Source organism: Arachis stenosperma, chromosome 1 (genome assembly GCF_014773155.1).
Source record: "Arachis stenosperma cultivar V10309 chromosome 1, arast.V10309.gnm1.PFL2, whole genome shotgun sequence".
NCBI lineage: Eukaryota > Viridiplantae > Streptophyta > Magnoliopsida > Fabales > Fabaceae > Arachis > Arachis stenosperma.
Window position 1 is genome coordinate 73,604,640 of NC_080377.1, and position 18,478 is coordinate 73,623,117.

Sequence of the window (18,478 nt, forward strand, 5' to 3'; positions counted from 1 at the left end):
AGATACTCAGAGCAATGTTGGAACCTCCCAACACCAAACTTAGAGTTTGAATGTGGGGGTTCAACACCAAACTTAGAAATTGGTTGTGGCCTCCCAACACCAAACTTAGAGTTTGACTGTGGGGGCTCTGTTTGACTCTGATTTGAGAGAAGCTCTACATGCTTCCTCTCCATGGTGACAGAGGGATATCCTTGAGCCTTAAACACAAAGGATTCTTCATTCACTTGATTGATCAGTTCACCTCTATCAACATCAATCACAGCCTTTGCTGTGGCTAGGAAGGGTCTGCCAAGGATGATGGATTCATCCATGCACTTCCCAGTCTCTAGGACTATAAAATCAGCAGGGATGTAATGGTCTTCAATCTTCACCAGAACATCCTCTACAAGTCCATAAGCTTGTTTTCTTGAGTTGTCTTCCATCTCTAGTGAGATTCTTGCAGCTTGTACCTCAAAGATCCCTAGCTTCTCCATTACAGAGAGAGGCATGAGGTTTACACTTGACCCTAGGTCACACAGAGCCTTCTTGAAGGTCATGGTGCCTATGGTACAAGGTATTGAAAACTTCCCAAGATCTTGTCTCTTTTGAGGTAATTCCTGCCTAGACAAGTCATCCAGTTCTTTGGTGAGCAAAGGGGGTTCATCCTCCCAAGTCTCATTACCAAACAACTTGTCATTTAGCTTCATGATTGCTCCAAGGTATTTAGCAACTTGCTCTTCAGTGACATACTCATCCTCTTCAGAGGAAGAATACTCATCAGAGCTCATGAATGGCAGAAGTAAGTCCAGTGGAATCTCTATGGTCTCATTTTGAGCCTCAGATTCCCATGGTTCCTCATTAGGGAACTCATTGGAGGCTAGTGGACGTCCATTGAGGTCTTCCTCAGTGGCGTTCACTGCCTCTTCCTCCTCTCTAAATTCGGCCATGTTGATGGCCTTGCACTCTCCTTTTGGATTTTCTTCTGTATTGCTTGGAAGAGTACTAGGAGGGAGTTCAGTAATTTTCTTGCTCAGCTGTCCCACTTGTGCCTCCAAATTCCTAATGGAGGACCTTGTTTCATTCATGAAACTTTGAGTGGTTTTGATTAGATCAGAGACCATGGTTGCCAAGTCAGAGTGGTTCTGCTTAGAATTCTCTGTCTGTTGCTGAGAAGATGATGGAAAAGGCTTGCTATTGCTAAACCTGTTTCTTCCACCATTATTGTTGTTGAAACCTTGTTGAGGTCTCTGTTGATCCTTCCATGAGAGATTTGGATGATTTCTCCATGAAGAATTATAGGTGTTTCCATAGGGTTCTCCCATGTAATTCACCTCTTCAATTGAAGGGTTCTCAGGATCATAAGCTTCTTCTTCAGATGAAGCTTCCTTAGTACTGCCTGGTGCAGCTTGCATTCCAGACAGACTTTGAGAAATCAAATTGACTTGCTGAGTCAATATTTTGTTCTGAGCCAATATGGCATTCAGAGTATCAATCTCAAGAACTCCTTTCTTCTGATTTGTCCCATTGTTCACAGGATTCCTTTCAGAAGTGTACATGAATTGGTTATTTGCAACCATCTCAATTAGTTCTTGAGCTTCTGTAGGCGTCTTTTTCAGATGAAGAGATCCTCCAGCAGAGCTATCCAAAGACATCTTGGACAGTTCAGAGAGACCATCATAGAAAATACCTATGATGCTCCATTCAGAAAGCATGTCAGAAGGACATTTTCTGATCAATTGTTTGTATCTTTCCCAAGCTTCATAGAGGGATTCTCCATCCTTCTGTCTGAAGGTTTGGACTTCCACTCTAAGCTTACTCAATTTTTGAGGTGGAAAGAACTTTGCCAAGAAGGCATTGACTAGCTTTTCCCAAGAGTTCAGGCTTTCTTTAGGTTGTGAGTCCAACCATATTCTAGCTCTGTCTCTTACAGCAAAAGGGAATAGCATAAGTCTGTAGACCTCAGGGTCAACCCCATTAGTCTTGACAGTGTCACAGATTTGCAAGAATTCAGCTAAAAACTGATGAGGATCTTCCAATGGAAGTCCATGGAACTTGCAATTCTGTTGCATTAGAGAAACTAATTGAGGCTTAAGCTCAAAGTTGTTTGCTCCAATGGCAGGGATAGAGATGCTTCTCCCATAGAAGTCGGGAGTAGGTGCAGTAAAGTCACCAAGCACCTTCCTTGCATTGTTGGCATTGTTGTTGTTTTCGGCTGCCATGGGTTCTTCTTCTTTGAAGATTTCTGTTAGGTCCTCTACAGAGAGTTGTGTCTTAGCTTCTCTTAGCTTTCGCTTCAAGGTCCTTTCAGGTTCAGGGTCAGCCTCAACAAGAATGCTTTTGTCTTTGCTCCTGCTCATATGAAAGAGAAGAGAACAAGAATATGTGGCATCCTCTATGTCACAGTATAGAGATTCCTTGAGGTGTCAGAGGAACAGAAAAATAGAAGGAAGAGGTAGAAGAATTCAAACTTAGTGAGATAGAGTTCGAATTGTGCATTGAGGAGGAGTGGTACTCCATAAATAGAAGGATGTGAGAAGAAGGGAAGAGGTTTTTCGAAAATTAATTAAAAAGATTTTAAAATCATTTTGAAAAAGATTTTGAAGAAGATATGATTGAAAACTTTTTTTTTTTTTGAAAAAGATGTGATTTAAAAGTTATGGTTTTAAAAAGATGTGATTGAGAAGATATGATTTGAAAAACAATTTAAAAAGATTTGATTTTAAAAATTAATGACTTGCCTAACAAGAAAAGATATGATTCAAACATTAAACCTTTCTCAACAGAAAAGGCAACATACTTGAAATGTTGAATCAAATCATTAATTGATAGCAAGTATCTTTGAAAAAGGAAAGAAATTGATTTTGAAAAAGATTTGATTGAAAAGATATGATTTAAAAAAGATTTGATTTTGAAAAACATTGAAAACTTGAAAAAAAAAATTTGCATTAAAACCAAAATCTTCCCTCTTGTGCCATCCTGGCGTTAAACGCCCAGAATGGTATCCATTCTGGCGTTTAACGCCCAAAATGCTACCTTTTTGGGCGTTAAACACCCAGCCAGGCACCCTGGCTGGCGTTTAAACGCCAGTTTTTCCTTCTTCACTGGGCATTTTGAATGCCCAGCTTTTTCTGTATAATTCCTCTGCTGCATGTACTGAATCTTCAGTTCCCTGTATTATTGACTTGAAAATAGAACCAAGATCAAATAAACAATGCATGCAAGACACCAAACTTAAAATGAGACACTGGACTCAACAAGAAACATAAAATATTTTTGGTTTTTATGATTTTGTATTTTTTTTTTGGATTTTTCGAAAATTAAGTGGAAAAGAAAATAAAGGTATCAAAATTCTTAATGAGAATTCCAGGAATCATGCAATGTTAGTCTAAAGCTTCAGTCTAAAGAAATTAGACATGGATAGCCAAGCATCAGCAGGACATTGCATTCAAGAGCTAAATTGATGAGAATCAATCAGCTTTGGTGATGATAAGATCATCACCTTGAAACACTAGAATTCATTCTTAAGAACTCTGAAAAATACCTAATCTAAGCAACAAGATGAACCGTCAGTTGTCCATACTCGAAACAATCCCCGGCAACGGCGCCAAAAACTTGGTATGCAAAATTGTGATCACTACTTTTCACAACTCAAATAATCCCTAGTAATGGCTCCAAAGACTTGGTGCTCAATACCATGGCATAAACACAACTTCGCACAACTAACCAGCAAGTGCACTGGGTCGTCCAAGTAATAAACCTTACGCGAGTAAGGGTCGATCCCACGGAGATTGTTGGTATGAAGCAAGCTATGGTCACCTTGTAAATCTCAGTCAGGCAGACTCAAATGGTTATGGATGATATATGAATAAAACATAAACGTAAAGATAGAGATACTTATGTAATTCATTGGTGAGAACATCAGATAAGCGAATGGAGATGCTTTGTCCCTTCCGTCTCTCTGCTTTCCTACTGTCTTCATCCAATCCTTCTTACTCCTTTCCATGGCAAGCTGTATGTTGGGCATCACCGTTGTCAATGGCTACAGTCCCGTCCTCTCAGTGGAAATGTTCAACGCACCCTGTCACGGCACGGCTATCCAGCTGTCGGTTCTCGATCATGTCGGAATAGAATCCAGTGATTCTTTTGCGTCTGTCATTAACGCCCCACAATCGCGAGTTTGAAGCTCGTCACAGTCATTCAATCATTGAATCCTACTCAGAATACCACAGACAAGGTTTAGACCTTCCAGATTCTCTTGAATGCCGCCATCAATTCTAGCTTATACCACGAAGATTCTGGTCAAAGAATCCAAGAGATATCTACCCAATCTAAGGTAGAACGGAGGTGATTGACGGTCACACGTTCATACGTGAGAGTGATGATGAGTGTCACGGATCATCACATTCATCAAGTTGAAGAACAAGTGATATCTTGGAATAAGAACAAGCTGAATTGAATAGAAGAACAATAGTAATTGCATTAATACTCGAGGTACAGCAGAGCTCCACACCTTAATCTATGGTGTGTAGAAACTCCACCGTTGAAAATACATAAGAACAAGGTCTAGGCATGGCCGAATGGCCAGCCTCCCAAAGAGGGTTCAATCATAAAAACATGATCAAAAGATGAAAATACAAATAGCAAAAGGTCCTATATATAGAGAACTAGTAGCTTAAGAATTACAAAGATGAGTAAATGACATTAAAATCCACTTCCAGGCCCACTTGGTGTGTGTTTGGGCTGAGCATTGAAGCATTTTCGTGTAGATACTCTTCTTGGAGTTAAACGCCAGCTTTTGTGCCAGTTTGGGTGTTTAACTCCCACTTTGGTGCCAGTTTCGGCGTTTAACGCTGGGAATTCTAAAGGTGACTTTGAATGCCGGTTTGGGCCATCAAATCTTGGGCAAAGTATGGACTATCATATATTGCTGGAAATCCCAGGATGTCTACTTTCCAACGCCGTTGAGAGCACGCCAATTGGGCTTCTGTAGCTCCAGAAAATCCACTTCGAGTGCAGGGAGGTCAGAATCCAACAGCATCTGCAGTCCTTTTCAGTCTCTGAATCAGATTTTTGCTCAGGTCCCTCAATTTCAGCCAGAAAATACCTGAAATCACAGAAAAACATACAAACTCATAGTAAAGTCCAGAAAAGTGAATTTTAATTAAAAACTAATAAAAATATACTAAAAACTAACTAAATCCTACTAAAAACATACTAAAAACAATGCCAAAAAGTGTACAAATCATCCGCTCATCAGCAAGCCAGTCCAACTAAGAAGACTGGACCTCAAGCCTGTGGCTAGAGGATGGTTGGAGTTCATTCAACGTTCCATCATTCCCACTAGCAACCGATCTAAAGTTACCGTAGATCGGGCCATCATGATTCATAGCATCATGATTGGAGAGGAAGTAGAAGTTCATGAAGTCATCTCCAATGAATTCTACAAAATAGTCGAAAAGCCCTCCACCATGGCAAGGCTAGCTTTTCCTCACCTTATTTGCCATCTATGTTACTCAGCTGGAGTTATCATAGAAGGAGACATCTCCATTGAAGAGGATAAGCCCATCACCAAGAAGAGGATGGAGCAAGCAAGAGAGACCCTCCACGGATCTCAAGAGATGCATGAGGAAGCTCATCATGAATTTCGAATTTATCCTTGAATTTAGTTTAATTATATTGATGTGGTGACAATACTTTTTGTTTTCTGAATGAATGCTTGAACAGTGCATATTTTTGATCTTGTTGTTTATGAATGTTAAAACTGTTGGCTCTTGAAAGAATGATGAACAAAGAAAAATGTTATTGATGATCTGAAAAATCATGAAATTGATTCTTGAAGCAAGAAAAAGCAGTGAAAAAGAAAGCTTGCGAAAAAAAAAAGAAAAAGCAAGCAGAAAAAGCCAATAGCCCTTAAAACCAAAAGGCAAGGGTAAAAAGGATCCAAAGCAAAAGAGTGTGCCTAAGAGCTCTGGACACCAATAACTGGGGACTCTAGCAAAGCTCTGTCACAATCTGAAAAGGTTCACCCAGTCATGTGTCTGTGGCATTTATGTATCCGGTGGTAATACTGGAAAAACAAAGTGCTTAGGGCCACGGCCAAGACTCATAAGTAGCTGTGTTCAAGAATCAACATGCTTAACTAGGAAAGTCAATAACATTATCCAAAATTCTAAGTTCCTAGAGAAGCCAATCATTCTAAACTTCAAAGGAAAAAGTGAGATGCCAAAACTGTTCAGAAGCAAAAAGCTAAAAGTCCCGCTCATCTAATTAGAATTAATATTCATTGATATTCTGGAATTTATAGTATATTATCTTCTTTTTATCCTATTTGATTTTCAGTTGCTTGGGGACAAGAAACAATTTATGTTTGGTGTTGTGATGAGCGGATAATTTATACGCTTTTTGGCATTGTTTTTAGGTAGTTTTTAGTAAGTTCAAGCTACTTTTAGGGATATTTTCATTAGTTTTTATGTTAAATTCACATTTCTGGACTTTACTATGAGTTTGTGTATTTTTCTGTGATTTTAGGTAATTTCTGGCTGAAATTGAGGGACTTGAGCAAAACTCTGAAAAAAAGGCTGACAAAGGACTGCTGATGCTGTTGGAATCTGACCTCTCTGCACTCAAAATGAATTTTCTGGAGCTACAGAACTCCAAATGGCGTGCTCTCAACGGCGTTGGAAAGTAGACATCCAGAGCTTTCCATCAATATGTAATAGTTTATATTTTATTCGGAAATTGATGATGTAAAGTGGCGCTCAACGCCAAGTACATGCTGCTATCTGGAGTTAAACGCCAGAAACAAGTCATAACCTGGAGTTGAACGCTAGAAACACGCTATAACTTGGCGTTCAACTCCAATAAAAGCCTCAGCTCGTGGATAGATCAAGCTCAGCCCAAGCATACACCAAGTGGGCCCTGAAAGTGGATTTATGCATCAATTACCTACTCATGTAAATCCTAGTAGCTAGTCTAGTATATATAGGACATTTAACTATTGTATTAGAAGTCTTTTTTGACCACGTTTCATCTTTGGTCTCAGTTTTGTTTTATTCTTCATCTTAAGAGGCTATTGATCACGTTTTAGGGCGCTGGCCATTCGGCCATGCCTGAACCTTTCACTTATGTATTTTCAACGGTAGAGTTTCTGCACACCATAGATTAAGGGTGTGGAGCTCTGCTGTACCTCAAGTTTCAATACAATTACCATTACTTTATATTCAATTCTCTTTTATTCTTATTCCAAGATATACGTTGCACTTCAAATTGATGAATGTGATGATCCGTGACACTCATCATCATTCTCAACGCGCGTGACTGACAACCACTTCCGTTCTACTTTAGGCTGGGTGCATATCTCTTAGATTCCCCAACAGAATCTTCGTGGTATAAGCTAGATAGATGGCGGAATTCATGGGGATCTGGAAAGTCTAACCTTGTCTGTGGTATTCCGAGTAGGATCCCGGGAATCCGGAAAGTCTAACCTTGTCTGTGGTATTCCGAGTAGGATTCCGGTATTGAATGACTGTGACGAGCTTCAAACTCCTGAAGGCTGGGCGTTAGTGACAGATGCAAAAGAATCAAGGGATTCTATTCCAACCTGATTGAGAACCGACAGATGATTAGCCGTGCTGTGACAGAGCATTTGGACCATTTTCACTGAGAGGATGGGATGTAGCCATCAACAAGGGTGATGCCTCCAGACGATTAGCCATGCAGTGACAGCGCATAGGACCATTTTCCTGAGAGGATGAAAAGTAGCCATTGAAGACGGTGATGCCCTACATACAGCTTGCCATGGAAAAGAGTAAGAAGAATTGGATGAATGTAATAAGAAAGTAGAAATACAAGAGGAGCACAGCATCTCCATAGGCCTATCTGAAAATCCCACTATTGATTTACATAAGTATTTCTATCCTTTTTTATTTTCTGTTTATTATTAATTTTCAAACTCATCATAAACCATTTAATCTGCCTAACTGAGATTTACAAGGTGACCATAGCTTGCTTCATACCAACAATCTCTGTGGGATCGACCCTTACTCACGTAAGGTATTACTTGGATGACCCAGTACACTTGCTGGTTAAGTTGAACGGAGTTATGATCACACCAGGGATTATTAAGATCCCAATTCATCACACCATGATCTCTTTGGGGTATTTTTGATATCATACAAATACAAAAAGACCAACTTTGAGGATCACAATTTCGTCCACCAACAGCTAATTAAACATACACAAGCCATAATAAGGAATCAAGTAAAGCATACACAAGGGCAACATTATATGTGAATATAACTTATATCATAGATCACACAAACATATAAAAGTACTGTCGTATATATCATAAGTTAGCGTACAACACTTCACATCTCACTACTATGTATAAAATCAACACTCTGGGCCTCGATCCATATAGGAAGCCCCTAAGTTAGTGCTCAAAACTAGCCTAATCAACTATGTATATCCTACTTTCTCACTGAATCTAATCAAAAGTGAGAGACTAACACAAAAGCTAGGCTAACACAAAAAAACTATCAAAAGGCACAATCTCAGCTCCCATGCATCAGCTATCATCATCAGAGAAAATCATAATCATGTCAGAACACTCTTTAGGATCCTCGTCCTCATCATCAGAAATCTCGATAATTGTTGGAGGGGCACTGGCACTCGTACTACTAGTCTGACTAACACTCGTCAGTCCACTAATAGAGGTGGCAGGCGGCTCCTCAGAAGATGGCTCAGATGAAGATACTGAGATATGCTCTACAGGAATATCCTCCTCCGGTACAGGCTCTGGTATACTCTCATCCATAGGCTAAGGCTCAGGGTCCACCTGATCCGCAGGTTGATCGGGATGTTGATGAGGTACCGGCTCGTCGTGGAACGGGTAAAATAGAGCATTCGGGTGAAGCCACTGCAATGGGAACTCATAAGGCATATCGGGGTTGAACTGCGGACTGTTAATCAGATGATGGAATGGGTGGTCACGCAGAATGTACATACGGGTCCTAATCTCTACAGCTACTACGTAAAACCTATGCTGTACAATATCCTCATATATATAGGGAAGGTCCATCTCGTAAAACAGAATTTCGGTCTCCATCAGAAGGGGAGGAAGAAAAGGGGGGTAAGAATTGGGGGGTTCTTAGTAGGGTCGAGATAGTTAGTCAAGTCAGGATTATGACAGTTCAATTAATTCGCAACCAAATACACGAGTATCACAGAGAAATATATAGTCACCACAATTCAAAATAATAGTAAGGAATGAATAAACACAAGAAGACAATCACAAACAATTTCATCGTGTCAGGTAAAATACAAATGCGCAACAAGGATGATGCATGTCTAGTCCTATCGCAGGTAATAAGCTCATTTGTCAGTTTCGACCCACACCCGACGCAATCTGACTCGCAAGTCAGATAAGGCATTCCAGTGGCGTAACCTCTGCAAGGTTTCAACCTCTTGCAAGCACTGATTCTCCAGTTGAAGCACGTGACATTTTCTCCTGGAAGCCATTCCATATACACGGGCATCCTCGCACAATCATTCATATATAAAGCCCATGGCTTAACATTTTTACATCAGCACTATAACTATTACTTTTCGTCACCCTCTCGTGACCTTTTAATAATTTCATAATCATACGTGCTGATTTATCTTCTCTTTTTCTTTTAAAACCAAAACCAATCCCCCTTTCATCCTTAAAGCTAATTCTTTAATTTTTTTCCAAGACGTCGCAAAACAAAATTATTCAATACAAATTTAATTACTTTTAGAGTTTATTAAAACTCCTCCGAATGAAATACTAAAGTCAAATTCAAAACATAAGTCCTTTCATATTTAAATCAAACTTAAAACATAATACTTTTCTTAAATAATTCAAAATCATAAAATAATTCTTTTCTAATTAAATCAAACTCAAAATATATGCTTTTCTTAAATGAATTAAATCCGACATATAACTATTTCCTTAATAAATCGAAAATCAAATAATATAATTTCTCAAATCCAATCTTTTTCTTCTAAATAAAATTTCAAATAAACTCTTAAGTTTTATAACAAAATTTTGGCGGCATCTCCCTTAAAACCGGGCTCTGCCACCCTTCTCGAGTTCCATCCAAACCATTTTCCGCACTCTTTTCAAATCATTTTCAATTCTCAGAACCATTTCTAATAAATCAAAAAGACAAATTCCAACATTCTCAAACTATCCTAACATAACCTAGAAATCAAATTCATCAGAATAACTCAGTTCCTGGCTGCACTTAAACCCTCCGAACCTCAAACTTATCACAAATATTAATATATCACAAAAATTCAATATAAATTCAGTCAAATTCAATCGACAAGTAATCACGACATCAATTCACTTGTCAAATACTAATTTAATCGGTGAGAATTTATCAGAATCCTACCTTTGTACAAAATAAAAACACTCGAAGTTCCGGAGAGGCCTTTTGACCGAGCTGCCGAAAGAAAAATATAAACCCCATAAAATTTGCGAATAATTAATCAATAAATTAAATTTTAATAAAGAAAATTAGAAATGTAAATTTTAATGTAAAATAAGATAGAGATAATTAAAATAAGAATTTTGACACTAATTTTAAAAAATTTGGCCCAAGATTGGGCCAAACGGGCCGAGCCGATCTAACTGGACCCAAAATAGGCCCAAGGTCCAACTCATTGATCGGGGTAAAACTTGTCTCTCAACAAATTCCCATTTGGCAAGTGTACCGAATTTGTCATCAAGTAAAAACTCACAATAGAGTGAGGTCGAATCCCACAGGGATTGATTGATCAAGCAACTTTAATTAGAGGAATGATCTAGTTGAGTGAATCCATGAATAGAGTTGATAATTGCAGAAATTAAAATGGCGAGAAAGTAAATGACTGAAAGTAAATAGCAGAATTGTAAATGGGAATGGGGGAATTGCTCATAAAAGTAAATTACAGAAAATAAAGAGAATGGGTAAGATCAGAAATGGGGAGTTCATTGGGCTTAGGAGATGTTGCATTCTCCGGATTAATTTCATTTTCATCTCTTCCTCAATCAATGCACTCATTGATCTTCTTGGCAATCTTAAGTGATTGAATCACAATTTCTTGCAATTCAATCTCTCAAATCTTGATCAATAGCCAATTCCTTGGTCAATTGCTCATGAGAAGAGATGAAGTGTGGTCACTGATTATACCACATGCACTTCCCAAATCAAATGCTTAGAGGGTTATAGCCACATACCCATCCACACTCAATTTGGTCCAGCATGAGAAAGCATTTCTAGCTAATCTCTTCATTCCTCTTTCAAGAATCCGAAGAGATCCATGTTTGAATAACTTCTTTTCCAAGATAACTATCCAATTGGATGAAGATCGAAAGCTTTCAAGTAAAATCAAAAGGAAAGATAGAAGAAGAATAAGAAAATTAGTATTGATCCATCAACTTACAACAGAGCTCCCTAACCCAATGAAAGGGTTTTAGTTGTTCATAGCTCTAGAAATAAAAATCAAAGATGGATAATACATGATAAAGCTAGAAGTACAAAGAAAGTAAATACAAAGAGTAGTTCTCTGTCCTAGCTCCTTCCAAAAAGCTCCTCTCTCTTTCAAAACTACTCCTATATATACTACTCTTCTCAGCTTCTAGTTAGCTCTTCAAGTCTTGGGCCTCTGGATCTTTGAGCTTAAAGCAGTTCCTTTCTTCAATTGGGCTTGGCTTACTTACAGAGAGATAGTGTGAAGTGGGCATAGACTTTAGCTCAAGACGTTAGGGGTTTTTATCATTTAGTGAAAATACAAGTTCGAGAACGTTAGTGACACTTAACATTGTCACTAACGTTGCCATGCACCCCTTTGCCTCACGTTAAAGCCCACGTTAACTGGGTTAACATGGCTTTTAACGTTGCCTTGTTAGCCTTCGAGAACGTTAGTGACACTCAACATTGTCACTAACGTTCAAGTGTGCCCCTTCTTGCTTCATGTTAAAGCTCATGTTAACTAGGTTAACGTGGCTTCTAATGCGGCTCTTCCTTCCTCTTGAAGATCCTATGGAGTACTTGAGCTCCTCAATGTCTCTTCCTTGTCTTTGTTGCTCCTCCCTCATGATTCTTTGGTCTTCTTTAATTTCATGGAGGAGAATGGAGTGTTCTTGATGCTCCACCCTTAGTTGTCCCATGTTGGAACTCAACTCTCCTAGGGAGGTGTTTAGTTGCTCCCAATAATTTTGTGGAGGAAAGTGCATCCCTTGAGGAATCTCAGGGATCTCTTGATGAGAGGGGTCTCTTGTGTACTCCATCCTTTTCTTGGTGATGGGCTTGTCCTCATCAATGGGGGTATCTCCTTCTATGTCAACTCCAACTGAATAACAGAGGTGACAAATGAGGTGAGGAAAGGCTAACCTTGCCAAGGTGGAGGTCTTGTCCGCCACCTTATAGAGTTCTTGGGCTATAACCTCATGAACCTCTATTTCTTCTCCAATCATGATGCTATGAATCATGATGGCCCGGTCTAGAGTAACTTCGGACCGGTTGCTAGTGGGAATGATTGAGCGTTGTATGAACTCTAACCATCCTCTAGCCACGGGCTTGAGGTCATGCCTTCTTAATTGAACCGGCTTTCCTCTTGAATCTTGCTTCCATTGTGCGCCCTCTTCACATATGGTTGTGAGGACTTGGTCCAACCTTTGATCAAAGTTGACCCTTCTAGTGTAAGGATGCTCATCTCCTTGCATCATAGGCAAGTTGAACGCCACCCTCACACTCTCCGGACTAAAATCCAAGTATTTCCCCCGAACCATAGTGAGATAATTCTTTGGATTCGGTTTCACACTTTGGTCATGGTTCTTGGTGATCCATGCATTGGCATAGAACTCTTGAACCATCAAGATTCCGACTTGTTGAATGGGGTTGGTGAGTACTTCCCAACCTCTTCTTCGGATCTCATGGCGGATCTCCGGATATTCACCCTTTTTGAGTGAAAAGGGGACTTCGGGGATCACCTTCTTCAAGGCCACAACTTCATAGAAGTGGACTTGATGCACCCTTGAGAGGAATCTATCCATCTCCCATGACTCGGAGGTGGAAGCTTTTGCCTTCCCTTTCCTCTTTCTAGAGGTTTCTCCGGCCTTGGATGCCATAAATGGTTATGGAAAAACGAAAAAGCAACGCTTTTACCACACCAAACTTAAAATGTTTGCTCGTCCTCGAGCAAAAGAAGAAAGAAGAGAGTAGAAGAAGAAGAAATGAGGAAGAGGGAGAAGGTGGTGTGTTCGGCCAAGAAGGGTAAGAAAGGGTGTTTAGGTTGTGTGAAAATGAAGAGTTGAAGAAGGGTATTTATAGGAGAGAGGGGGGTAAAGGTTCGGCCATTATGGGTGGGTTTGGGAGGGAAAGTGGTTTGAATTTGAAGGGTGAGGTTGGTGGGGTTTTATGAAGGATGGATGTGAGTGGTGAAGGGTTTTTGGGGAAGAGGTATTGAGGTGATTGGTGAATGGGGGAAGAAGAGAAAGAGTGATGGTGGGGTCCTGTGGGGTCCACAGATCCTGTGGTGTCAAGGAAAAGTCATCCCTGCACCAAATGTTGCTCAAAATCACGTTTTGAGCTATTTCTGGCGTTAAACGCCGGGCTGGTGCCCATTCCTGGCGTTTAACGCCAGGTTGTTGCCCTTTACTGGCGTTTAACGCCAGTCTGGTGCCCCTTTCTGGCGTTAAACGCCCAGAATGGTGCCAGACTGGGCGTTAAACGCCCAACAGCTAGCATTACTGGCGTTTGAACGCCAGCTTCTTCTCCTTAAGGGTGTGCTGTTTTTCTTCCTGTTTTTCATTTTGTTTTTGCTTTTTTCATTGTTTTTGTGACTTCTTATGATCATCAACCTACAAAAAAGATAAAATAACAAAAGAAAATAGTTAACTATAAAACATTGGGTTGCCTCCCAACAAGCGCTTCTTTAATGTCATTAGCTTGACAGAGGACTCTCATGGAGCCTCAGAAATACTCAGAGCCGTGTGGGAACCTCCCAACACCAAACTTAGAGTTTGGTTGTGGCCTCCCAACACCAAACTTAGAGTTTGACTGTGGGGGCTCTGCTTGGCTCTGTTTTGAGAGAAGCTCTTCATGCTTCCTCTCCATGATGATAGAGGGATGTCCTTGGGCCTTAAACACCAAGGATTCTTCATTCACTTGAATGATTAACTCTCCTCTATCAACATCAATCACAGCCTTTGCTGTGGCTAGGAAGGGTCTGCCAAGGATGATGGATTCATCCATGCACTTCCCAGTCTCTAGGACTATGAAATCAGTAGGGATGTAATGGTCTTCAATCTTCACCAAAACATTCTCTACAAGTCCATGAGCTTGTTTTCTTGAATTATCTGCCATCTCTAATGAGATTCTTGCAGCTTGCACCTCAAAGATCCCTAATTTCTCCATTACAGAGAGGGGCATGAGGTTTACACTTGACCCTAAGTCACACAAGGCCTTCTTGAAGGTCATGGTGCCTATGGTACAAGGTATAGAAAACTTCCCAGGATCTTGCCTCTTTTGAGGCAGTTTCTGCCTAGACAAGTCATCCAGTTCTTTGGTGAGCAAAGGTGGTTCATCCTCCCAAGTCTCATTTCCAAATAACTTGTCATTTAGCTTCATGATTGCTCCAAGGTATTTAGCAACTTGCTCTTCAGTGACATACTCATCCTCTTCAGAGGAAGAATACTCATCAGAGCTCATGAAAGGCAGAAGTAAGTCCAATGGAATCTCTATGGTCTCATTTTGAGCCTTAGATTCCCATTGTTCCTCATTGAGGAACTCAGAGGAGATTGGTACACACCCACTGAGGTCTTCCTCAGTGGCGTCCTCCTCCTCTCTTTCCTCTCCATATTCGGCCATGTCTATGGCTTTGCACTCTCCTTTTGGATTTTCTTCTGTATTACTTGGGAGAGTACTAGGAGGGAGTTCAGTAATTTTCTTGCTCAGCTGTCCCACTTGTCCTTCCAAATTTCTAATGGAGGACCTTGTTTCATTCATGAAACTTTGAGTGGTCTTTATTAGATCAGAGACCATTGTTGCTAAGTCAGAAGTATTCTGCTTAGAACTCTCTGTCTGTTGCTGAGAAGATGATGGAAAAGGCTTGCCATTGCTAAACCTGTTTCTTCCACCATTATTGTTATTGAAACCTTGTTGAGGTCTCTCTTGATTCTTCCATGAGAGATTTGGGTGATTTCTCCATGAAGAATTATAGGTGTTTCCATAGGGTTCTCCTAGGTAATTCACCTCTTCCATGGAAGGGTTCTCAGGATCATAAGCTTCTTCCTCAGATGAAGCTTCCTTAGTACTGCCAGGTGCATTTTGCATTCCAGACAGACTTTGAGAAATCAAATTGACTTGTTGAGTCAATATCTTGTTCTGAGCCAATATGGCATTCAGAGTGTCAATCTCAAGAACTCCTTTCTTCTGACTAGTCCCATTGTTCACAGGATTCCTTTCAGAAGTGTACATGAATTGGTTATTTGCAACCATTTCAATCAATTCTTGAGCTTCTGCAGGCGTCTTCTTCAGATGAAGAGATCCTCCAGCAGAGCTATCCAAAGACATCTTGGATAGTTCAGAGAGACCATCATAGAAGATACCTATGATGCTCCATTCAGAAAGCATGTCTGAGGGACATTTTCTGATTAATTGTTTGTATCTTTCCCAAGCTTCATAGAGGGATTCTCCATCCTTCTGTCTGAAGGTTTGGACTTCCACTCTAAGCTTACTCCATCTTTGTGGTGGAAAGAACTTTGCCAAGAAGGCATTGACTAGCTTTTCCCAAGAGTCCAGGCTTTCTTTAGGTTGAGAGTCCAACCATATTCTAGCTCTGTCTCTTACAGCAAAAGGGAATAGCATCAGTCTATAGACCTCAGGGTCTACCCCATTAGTCTTGACTGTGTCACAGATTTGCAAGAATTCAGCTAAGAACTGATGAGGATCTTCCATTGGAAGTCCATGGAACTTGCAATTCTGTTGCATTAGAGAAACTAATTGAGGCTTAAGCTCAAAGTTGTTTGCTCCAATGGCAGGGATAGAGATGCTTCTCCCATAGAAATCAGGAGTAGGTGCAGTGAAGTCACCCAGCACCTTCCTTGCATTGTTGGCATTGTTGTTGTTTTCGGCTGCCATGTCTTCTTCTTCTTTGAAGAATTCGGTCAGGTCCTTTACAGAGAGTTGTGCTTTGGCTTCTCTTAGCTTTCGCTTCAAGGTCCTCTCAGGTTCAGGGTCAGCTTCAACAAGAATGCCTTTGTCTCTGCTCCTGCTCATATGAAAGAGAAGAGAAAAAGAAAATGTGGAATCCTCTATGTCACAGTATAGAGATTCCTTGAAGTGTCAGAGGAAAAGAAAAATAGAAAGAAGAAGGAGAAGAAGAATTCGAACTTTAATCAGATAAGGTTCGAATTGTGCATTTAGAAGGAGTGGTACTCCATAAATGGAAGGATGTGGGAAGGAGGGAAGAGAATTTTCGAAAATTCAATTAAAAGATTTTGAAAACATTTTGAAAATTTGATTGATAATTTTCGAAAATTGAAAGTGGGAGAGAAATCAAGTGATTTTTGAAAAAGATTTTGAAATTAGAAGTTTAAAAAGATTTGATTGAGAACTATTTTGAAAAAGATGTGATTAAAAAGATATGATTGGTTAAAAAAATTGTGATTGAGAAGATATGATTTGAAAACAATTTTAAAAGATATGATTTGAAAACAATTTTAAAAGATATGATTTTAAAAAAAATTTGATGACTTGCCTAACAAGAAAAGATATGATTCAAACATAAAACCTTTCTTAATAGAAAAGGCAAAAATGTTCAATCAAATCATTAATTGTTAGTAAGTATCTTTGAAAAAGGAAAGAAATTGATTTTGAAAACATTTGATTGAAAAGATATGATTTGAAAAAGATTTGGTTTTGAAAAACTTTGAAAACTTGAAAAAAAATTGATTTGAAAACAAAATTCTCCCCCTAGCACCATCCTGGCGTTAAACGCCCAGAATGGTATACATTCTGGCGTTTAACGCCCAAAATGCACCCTTTTTGGGCGTTAAACGCCCAACCAGGTACCCTGGCTGGCGTTTAAACGCCAGTCTGCCTTCTTCACTGGGCAATTTTGAATGCCCAGCTTTTTCTGTATAATTCCTCTGCAGTATGTTCTGAATCTTCAATTCCTTGTATTATTGACTTGAGAAGACACAAATAAAAAAATATTTTTGGATTTTTAATAATCAAAATGCAACAAGAATCAAATAACAATGCATGCAAGACACCAAACTTAGCAGTTTGTGTACTACTGACACTATATGAGACACAGAAACACTCAAGCCAAAAGAATTCAAAGATCAAAACAAAGAAATACATGCATGGATTCGAAAAGTATAACAAAAACATGCATTTGACACCAAACTTAAGATGAGACACTAGACTTAAGCAAGAAACATCAAATATTTTTGGTTTTTTTTTTGTGATTTTGTAATTTTTTTGTGTTTTTCGAAAATAAAGTGGAAAAAGATATCAAAATTCTTAATGAGAATTCCAGGAATCAGTGCAATGCTAGTCTAAGACTCCGGTCCAGGAATTAGACATGGCTTCTCAGCCAGCCAAGCTTTCAAAGAAAGCTTCGGTCCAAAACACTAGACATGACCAAAGGTCAGCCAAGCCTTAGCAGATCACTGCTCCAAAAGCAAGATTGATTAAAATCAACAAGCTCTTGTGGTGATAAGTTGAAACCTCGGTCCAATCAGATTAGACATGGCTTCTCAGCCAGCCAGATTTCAACAAATCATCATGAAACTCTAGAATTCATCTTCAAGAATTTCGAAAAAAAATAAATACCTAATCTAAGCAACAAGATGAACCGTCAGTTGTCCAAACTAGAACAATCCCAGGCATTGTTACCAAAAGCTTGCTCAAAACTTGAACAATCCCCGGCAACGGCGCCAAAAACTTGGTGCGCGAAATTGTGAACAATACTTTTCACAACTCTCATAATCCCTGGTCATGAACTCCAAAAACTTGGTGGTTCAATTCCATGGCATTACACAACTTCGCACAACTAACCAGCAAGTGCACTGGGTCGTCCAAGTAATACCTTATGTGAGTAAGGGTCGATCCCACGGAGATTGTTAGCATTGAAGCAAGCTATGGTCATCTTGTAAATCTTAGTCAGGTAAACTCAAATGTGTATGATGATGAATGAAAATAATATAAAGATAAAGATAGTGATACTTATGTATATCATTGGTGTAAGAACTTCAGACAAGTGTATGAAGATGCCTTCCCTTCCGTCTCTCTGCTTTCCTACTGCCTTCATCCAATCCTTCTTACTCCTTTCCATGGCAAGCTCGTGTAGGGTTTCACTGTTGTCAGCAGCTACCTCCCATCCTCGCAGTGAAAGCTAATGCACGCACTCTGTCACAGTACTGCCAATCACCGGTTTGGTTCCCTCCCCTACCGGAATAGAATCCCTCTTTTGCGTCTGT

General features: G+C 39.6%; 2 non-coding genes across 2 annotated transcripts; both read left to right on the plus strand.

Moving 5' to 3' along the window:
- The first annotated feature begins 1,685 nt into the window (after positions 1-1,685).
- Positions 1,686-1,793, plus strand: LOC130956030 (small nucleolar RNA R71). The gene has a single exon (XR_009076974.1). It is a non-coding gene; the product is annotated as a small nucleolar RNA R71 (small nucleolar RNA).
- A 13,824-nt stretch (positions 1,794-15,617) lies between these two features.
- On the plus strand, positions 15,618-15,725 carry LOC130949102 (small nucleolar RNA R71). The gene has a single exon (XR_009073329.1). It is a non-coding gene; the product is annotated as a small nucleolar RNA R71 (small nucleolar RNA).
- The last annotated feature ends 2,753 nt before the right edge of the window (positions 15,726-18,478 follow it).